At 26.5% G+C, this 9287-nt stretch overlaps 1 long non-coding RNA gene across 1 annotated transcript; it reads right to left on the reverse strand.

The window, feature by feature from the left end:
• Positions 1–2427: 2427 nt before the first annotated feature.
• LOC114181950 (uncharacterized) lies at positions 2428–4536 on the reverse strand. Its single transcript, XR_003603971.2, has 7 exons — positions 4450–4536; positions 4265–4358; positions 3641–3727; positions 3481–3559; positions 2962–3254; positions 2722–2781; positions 2428–2625 (listed from the first exon to the last, which is right to left on the reverse strand). It is a non-coding gene; the product is annotated as an uncharacterized LOC114181950 (long non-coding RNA).
• Between the last annotated feature and the right edge of the window lie 4751 nt (positions 4537–9287).

The raw sequence follows: 9287 nt of genomic DNA on the forward strand, positions 1-9287 counted from the left end.
TTAGGTAGTTTCATAAAATATGGAAATGCTAAAGAAATTAGTGGAGGTGCAGGGAAAAACAGCCCAACATTATCATTTGGTGCGGGAAAAACTTTGTCCACAAAGTTGGGAATGGGCTAGGTCAATTGAGTGGATGAGAGTATTAATGATTCTCGTGATTCCTAGGAGTATTAGGGTATTACAATCGAAGCAATGTACTTGCTCCATAAATTACACCTTTAACTGGATTTTAACACTAAATAAGTCATTATTATCATACATGCCATGAACTGAATCTCTCATTTTCTCGTAATTTCTACATTTCTTTTCATCAAAATTTAAATTTCATTTTACATATCACATATCACTGCACTCCAAAATGCAACACGAAAATTTATAATTGAAAAAAAATTAAAAAAAGAAAAATACTTGCTGACAATATATATATATATATATATATATATTAACAATTTGTCTAATATATATATATATATATTGTTATACTCGTTTAATTAGTGTATCAATAAACTTATATAATATCTTTTGTTATACTCATTTATTTAGTATATTTTTCGACTTGTGTAATCAAAGTATGAAATGACTCGTCTAATATTTTTTTTTTAAATTTACCATAAATATAAAATAATTTTACTTAAACCCTTGTTAAATCAATAACAAATTTATTAAAAAAGCTTAGAAACATACCTTGAAATTATATTTTTAAAAACGATTTATTTTTTGTTCGTTTATATATATGGTTTATATATATGGATACTAATCATAAAATGACTCCAAAATGCAACATGAAAACTTAGGATTAAAAAGAATAAAAAAGAAAAAAATAGTTGCTGGCGACATATTTTCCCTAATTTGAATTTTATAAGATTTTGAAAATTTTTATTTCATGTCACCTATCACAACTTCTTCTGTGTTTTAATCTCGATTAGAAGATAAATCAATATTTATGTTAAATCAAGAGACTTTCTAATCTATATTATTATACTCGTTTAATTAGTATATCAATAAACTCATATAATATATTTAATATATTTTGTTATACTCATTTATTTAGTGTATTTTTAAATTTGTATAATCAATATATGAAATAGCTCGATTAGAAGATAAACCAATATCTATGTTGAATTAAGAGATTGTTACAATAATAAAGTATAATTAAGGATTAAAAACACAAACAGACACCTTTCTTTCTACTTTTTAAATACCTCTTTCATACCTCATCCTATTCTCCCAATTCATCTAATTGGATCTAATTGGGTCAGAAAAGAAGACGTGCTTAGAAGAGATTGCAGAGACCTTTCTTTCTTCTTTTTAAATTTCTCTCAGAGAAAGAGAAATATTTATTAAATTTGCTTAAATTTGAACTCTCACTTACGTAAATAAAAATGGTGAAAATAGTATACTCCTTTTTCTCATGTACGACAGATTTGTTTTAGAACGAATCTCCCTTAGTTTAAAGTGATACAAAAATACTCATATTTTATATTTCATAATTAATTTAGTATTTATTTTTTAATGCCCTTCTTAACAATTATCAGAAAGTATGATAAACAACTAAATCAAAACTAATTATCCAAGTTAGGGGTTATATCAGAAAGTATGATAAACAACTAAATCAAAATCCACTTTCTATAAAAACTTTGTTTCCGAGACCTACTTAATCAAATTTGTTCGAATTTTAACTGAAAAATAGAATTGTTTTTCCCACTCCTAACCCAAGTAAACAGAATTTAATTTAAACTAATTCATTATTTTAAGAAAACAAAATAAAGGCTACCGTTTATAAAACTCTTTTGAACCTGCAGAATATTATTAGCTCTTTTAAAGGCCGTAACAATTTTTCTTTTTATCAGGAACAATTTTAGTTAAAAATAAGATTTAAAGAATAGATGTGTATCATTTACCTTTTCAGTTTCATTGATTTTTTTTTTCAACAGTGCCTTCTAAATCAAATATTTTAATTTTAAGTCTTTTTTTTTAACTATGCATCAGTATTCGTGTATTTATTACTATTATTTTTTTAATGATATTTGATTATATGAACAGTCATAAAAAATGAATAATCATAAAATGATTATATATATATATATATATAACATTCAAACAATAAAATAAAATTTGTATAAATAAATAAATAAATAAAGCTAATAATATTAATATAGATATTCAGTTCACCTTTGAGATGTATAAAATAATTAATACACATTGACCTAATAAAACTAGAACAACTTCTATAAATATTTCTACATGTATGAATTATATGGTTATGAAAAATAAAAACACTCAGTCCTATTATATAAAAATATATATTGCTAATATTTGGTCAAGAGAAAAGTTAACTATTAGAAATATTCATAATATATACATCACTTTTCAATGAACAATATATTAGTAACTAGGTAAATAAATAAAAAAATACAACCATAATAGTAATTAAATTAAATATATATATATATATATATATATATTCATTTCGTATTCCACTAAAATAAAATACAAAAAAAATTATATACAATGATCCAAATAATTAAGGTCCCTTGTATCCAAAAACAAATGTGGAACGGCCACCACAACCTCATCCTTCTCTGCAGGACTATAAACGAACCAGCACAAGACAAGACACTTTACCTATATATAGCATGCACAAACATTTATTATAAACACACGGTAACAACAAGGATAATCCATATACAAAGAGCATAATAACACCTTGTTGTATATTACCTTTTCCTTAGTTGCAGCTTCAAAATGGCTTCAGCTTCTCTTTTCTTGAGATCTAAGAGCCTGATTAAAATTACACATAGGAAATATCAGTGAAGAAACAATTGATAATTAGTTCCAATTTTGTAACATCACTCGAAGCATTAAAGGAATTTGCTGATTATGGTTATTCAATCAAAATACAACAATGAATTGCAATTAATCAAAACAAAAACATGAGAAAAAATTAACATGAAACCATACCTTTCCAAACACTCTACAAAGCTCTAAAAACTGCAATCCATTCACAACGTCTTTAGGTGGTAACTCCATGCCAAATATTTCTTTTAACTCAATGCCACGTGGTAAAAGAACCTCCTCCTCAATTTTGTTTTGCACTCTAGGTTCATACCAACATTTGGGCACCTTTCTATTTCTCCTTGAAGCATGGCACCAACATTATCACCACCATGATCTTTGTTGAAAACCTCAGTGACATCATTTGCATTTGAGCAACTTTCCTTTCCAAGTTTCCCCGAAAAAAGTACTTCACGCTCCTGCAAGAAATAACAAAAAAAACATGAACCACGAACCAAAAGGTCATCTCACACATCTGTTTGTCGGTACTTAACAACGGAAAACCAACAAAACAAAAGTGTTATCATCCAAATGCATCACAAAATCAAGAAACAAACCAAACAACAAAGAGTCATCACAAAATCACCACACTCCAAAATGAAAAATTAGACGTGCAAAAGTAAAACAAAAAAAATAATAAAGTACCTGATATGATTTCTTAATAAGGTTTTCAAATTCCTTGACAATACGATATAAGAGATTATACTGTTTGTCTCATCGTTTCCTATAAAAATAACTCCAGAATTAATCCATGAATAAAATACAAACTAAAAAAACAAATAGATAAAAACAAAAAGAAACCCACCGTAAAAAACTACGGTTGCAAAAGTCTCGATACTTCGAACATGTTCAATCAGCCAACTGTGCCACCTCTTCGACATTCCCCCCATACCTAATTTTCCACAGAAAAATTCTCTTTAGACAAAACATGTACATATTTATATACTTTTTAGGCAAATCCAATTTATAGTATTTAATGCTTTTTTAAAGCTAATACAAAGAAAAAACATTTAGAATATGATGTGATTGCATTATTAAACTCTCCAAATATTTCAATTATGAATTAGTTTTAGCTCTTACAAATACAAAAGTGAATGCTTAAACCATAAAATAAATAAAAATAAGTCTAAACTTCACTGTTTTCACGTTCTTAGAATAAGAGAGAAATTTTTTTAACATGAATATGCATGAAAGAAATTGCACTTTATGTATATATAAATGAAGAGAGTATATAGAAAGTTGTAAAAGGTAAATGAATATATGTCATGCATTAGACCAAAACTATTTTTCTGTCAAACTTTCTTCCACTTGTCACTGTGCTTTCTCATATTTTCTCCAAGGAAAAGGAGGAGAAAAAGAAAAATGAAGAAACAAGAGAAAAAGAATAGTGAAACATATTATGCAAGAACTAATTAATAAGATAAGTTACCTGAAGAACACCCTCTCCAAACTATTGTTTCTGCTCTTCTTCTTCACCCTTCTTTTCTGATAAATTAGGTATCTTAGAGAAACAAACCTAATTTCTGAAGAAGTGAAGAAATGAGTTAGGTCTTTTAAATAGAAGGAAACCTACTCTCATTTTGAAACATTGAAAGAAAAAAAATAATAATGCACCGTTGTTACAGCCAATACGAATACTTTGGCTTTGAAGGTAAAAGCAATGCACCGTTGCCACTGTCCATACAAATGTTTGCACCACAGGTTTTAAAGACGAGAATTACTTTTATTTTATTTACTATTTTTTATATATTTTGTTACTATTGAATTTTAAAATTAAGATTTTTTTATTCATTATTTTATTTTCATTCTTTTCTAAATTGCATGTTTTAGTTTGTTTATATTTTACTGTTTATAGAGAAAGTTTATGAACAAATATCTTATATTTTATTTTCTTATATAATCGGTTAATTTAATTTAAATTATTTTTATCTACATGTTAAATTTAATTTAATTTCTTTCTAATATTTTAGATTTTTTTTAAAATTCATTAATAGATAGATTCTAATATAATTATAAATATAATCTATATTTTAAGACTTTATTTTTAAAATCTTTTAAATATTAAAATTTGCTTAACTAACATATTCTAGTAAAAAAGAAAATAATGAATCATTGAGCAGGTTTGTCCTATACATTCACGTGAATGATGACTAATTTATTTATAGAAGAATCTGCGCATTCAATTTTTGTTATGAAGAGTTGGGATACAGACAGAGCACAGTTGAGGTCATTGGTTCAAAGAAGCGGCAAAAGAAAAAAGTTTTCAATGAAAACAAGATTTATTGAAAAACTAAACCTGCTGCGTCATTTGTAAGTTGGAATGAGTGCAGAAAACCCTCTGAAACAATACAGCTTTCCATGAAAGAAAAAGATGGTATTCAAAAGCTGAATACCGTTGCAGAGTAAAAGAAAACCCTAGAAATTGCAGAGAGGTTGGTGTCTTCTTCATTAATATTGCCTCTTTCATACTCATCCTATCTTATGCTCATTGGTTCAGAAAGGAGGCAAACAAAAACGTTTTTCAAAGAAAACAATATTCATGGAAAAGCTAAACCTGCTTCGTCATACATCTTTCATACTTCACTTTCTTTCATAATTCATTCTACTCAAGAGATTCTAATATCAACTATTATAGTACAAACATAAAATACAAAACAAACGAACACATAGTAAGTTCAAATATTTTTAATCTAATATTTTATTTACAAAAAAACGTTTACATATTCACATTCATATTGATTAAAAGAGTAAAAACAGACTCATAGAATGACCAATGTTGTTAATGAATAAGTATCCAATATGGTAATATTTAAATCTTAATATGTTAATATTATTTTATATTGTAATTTGGTTGTTACTAATTAATTTTTGAATGTTAGCTATTTGATAAGGGTGTGATTGAAGATTGTTATTTGATTTTCCTTTTGTCCAATTTTATGATAGTGAACAAAGATATTGAAATATTTCCTAGTTTCATCTAAACGGAGTTGTTTTACATTATTTCATCTTCAAATTCTAAACTATGTACTTCTTTCTGTTAATATACGATATATTCAGGATAATACCATCATTTCAAAATATTTGCCTTTTGTATTTTTCATTGTCTCATGTATTTATGTGTATTAAAAAAATTCAATTTACGTGCATTAAAAAGAACTTATAAAACTAAAGAACTTATAAAATTAAGTGCATTAAAAAGAACTTATAAAATTAATGAACTTATAAAATTAACGGGGACTTGAAACCCTAAAAAAAAAACAAAAAAAAAAATGATAACGTAATAGTAAAAGGGGTTTGAAACCCATTGGAAGTATCGAGGTTTTGAAATCTCTAGTAATTTACAGGACTTATGAAATTATAGGGAAGTTTCACTTTATCAGGAATTACTCAAAATCATCGATAATTTGTTAGTGACAATGAGGAAAAGTCAAACTACAAGTAACATACCTAGTGGGGGTTAAAACTCCCAAACATGCTAAATAAAATCATTGCTAAATCCAATTTTTTTCGTAGTGTTTGATGTGATTTATGTGTTTAGCACCTCCACAATTTTTATGCATTTATTTTGTTATTAAATATTTTTTTGGTTCCTTAACTTTCAGTTAAAACTGAAATTAGTCACTCCTCGAAACTTTTGACTAATTTAGTCTCATATCTTTATAAATATGTGAATTTAATTATTTTAACCAAATTTTGTTAAGATTATTTGACGTTTCAAATGCATTTCTCAGCTAACATTGAAGCGACAATGTGTTAAATAGTGTAAACAACTTAAATGTTATCATGAAATGCGTTTACATATATATCATCTAAGTTACTTACACTATTTAACATATTTTTGCTTCAATGTTATATGAGAAACACATTTTAAACGTCAAATAAGTTTAATAAAATTTGATTAAAATGACTAAATTCATGTATTTTTAATTTAGGAAATTAAATTAAATCAAAGTTTTGAAGAGAAACTAATTCTAATTTTTACTGAAATTAAGAGACCAAAATTTATATTTAACCCTTTATTTTGGCACCCCCTGTATTTTGTCTGAAGATCTGCCATTGCCAACCCATCTCACTCATTAGTGAGCTCAAGAAATTTGAATCTGACCCTGCCCACCACGGGATTGGTGGGTTAAATCAACGGATCGACTCACTTAATTAAAAAAATTACTTTTTTTTCTTCAATCTAACATTTTTTTAATGTTACCAAAATCTAAAAGTTGAAACCTATTTTAATTTTTTTCTCATTTTAGACAATAAATAAATCATTCATCCCAAAAATAAATGGGTAATATGAGGTGATATTAGAATGTAGGCATAGGAAGAAACAACCAATTAAGAGTGATGTGTTTTTTTTTTTTTTATATCTGAGTTGGGGAACCAACTTGTGACCTGAATTGTTAGTGGACCATGTCCATTTTTTGTCCATTCTGAAATTTGTAAATTATTTTTAATCCAATCCTACTCAAATCCATGATGGACCAAGTTAGATCACGAGTTTTAACTCACTTTGATAATTCTAATTTAAATGGGTCAAATAGACCCCAAATATATGTACTATTTCTATTTTTTAGTACTCAAAATATCTTTTATAAGAGTTCCCTCTAAATTAAATATTTTAATTTTATTTTACCTTTGAATTTTATTATTTAGGTGTCATTAACTATGTATCCATTAATTCTTTTTAATTGTGTGATGACAAAGAATTTGAAAAGTATTGAAAACACATTGATTTCTATAATTAAAAAAAATAGTTACTTGACTAAATGTGAAATTTAAATACAAATATTGGTTAAAAGAAAATGACTGCCACTATATAGATAAAATATAAATAATTATTAGGTAGAGCACTAAACAAAAAGTATAAATTTCTAAAATAGAACAGAAATAGTTTATTAACACATTTAAAGTAAAAATGGTTAAAGGGGTATAATCATCTTTTTCATGTTTGAGAAACTTGTTTGAGAGTGTATCTTCCTTAGTTCAAAGTATAAATAAGTTTTAGTGTTTTTCTAGCTATGCATGAGTATTCGTGTATTTATACCTTTTTAGTTCCATTAATTTTATAGTTTTAGTTTTCTTTACCTATGCATGAGAATTCGTGTATTTATTAGTATCTTTTAGAGTGGGTTCGCATAAAAAATTTGCGAGATGGAAGGATTTTGAAGAATGGATTTGCGGGTATAATCGTGTTCGGATTTTTGGATTTGTGAGAGAATAAAAACACAATTATAAAATAGAAGTAATAATAGAGATAAAAAGTAAAGGAAGAATAGAGAATGAGAGAATAGGGAGCAACATTTTTGTGTGTCGTATTATTGATAGGAATAGTCATATTTATAGATACAACATGATAACCCATAAAGGATACAAATCAAATAATTAATATAAATATGAGTATCAATCATATGAGTAACATTATATCAATGGACCCATTAATTCATAATACTCCCCTTGAGTGTCCATTGATAAGAGAATGTATGAGTTGTTGCATTATCAATAAGACATATATTCTCATTATTGGTGCTAGTGCCAACATTCATTCTTCATATAAATATAAATATCAATATGTTTATAATCTTTTTTTAACACTCTCATAACCAATGAGATGATTAGTGCTTCCATTTGTCCATTTAGTTTAGCAAAGAAAATAATAATATCAAGATCAGTAGCATCCATATGGCCATTATCAAAATCACCATCTTCATGAGCAAAGTGTATTTCTATGTTCTTCTCATTATTTGTGAGATGCTTTGGTATACGACAAGTACAACTTAAATGACATTTACCATTGTAATGATAATATATACTTTCATCTTATTTGTCAATATTTTCACATTTTTCTTTTCCCTTATTCATATTATTGTGTCACTTCTGGTGACAAAATGTGTCTTTGAATTTTCCTTTATAATCATGTCCATAATCAACATCACGATCATGAAAATTTAAATCGAACGTTGTTGCATTCACTTCTGGGAATGGAGAACCAATTGGACAGGTTTCATGATTTTCTATCAAAAGCTCATTGCTTTATTTAACCACACAAAGGCATGAAATAAATTCATAATATTTGTGAAATCCTTTTGTTTTTTTTTTCACAATATTGTTGTTGCTGGAGCAAATTAGTTGCTCGGATGCTTTATTTATTTCTTTAATGGTATCACCAAGACCCATCACATCTAAATGTATTTCAACATTTAATATCGAATATAAGTAATTCTTCCTTGTAATATCAAGGGTCACAAATCCAAATTTTACAACGTTTGACGTGTTTAGAACTAGCACATCAAATAATAATATTAATAATAATAAGCATAATAATAATAATAATAATAATAATCATCATCATCATCATCATAATAAAACTAAAAATAATAAGACGAAAATGAAAATTGATAAAGTCAAACAATTCTTATCACGAGAATAAGAATATAAGGTAAAATTGTAAATGAACA

This window comes from Vigna unguiculata, chromosome 4 (assembly GCF_037176805.1).
Source record: "Vigna unguiculata cultivar grain cowpea cultivar isolate G323 ecotype 2 chromosome 4, ASM3717680v1, whole genome shotgun sequence".
Lineage (NCBI taxonomy): Eukaryota > Viridiplantae > Streptophyta > Magnoliopsida > Fabales > Fabaceae > Vigna > Vigna unguiculata.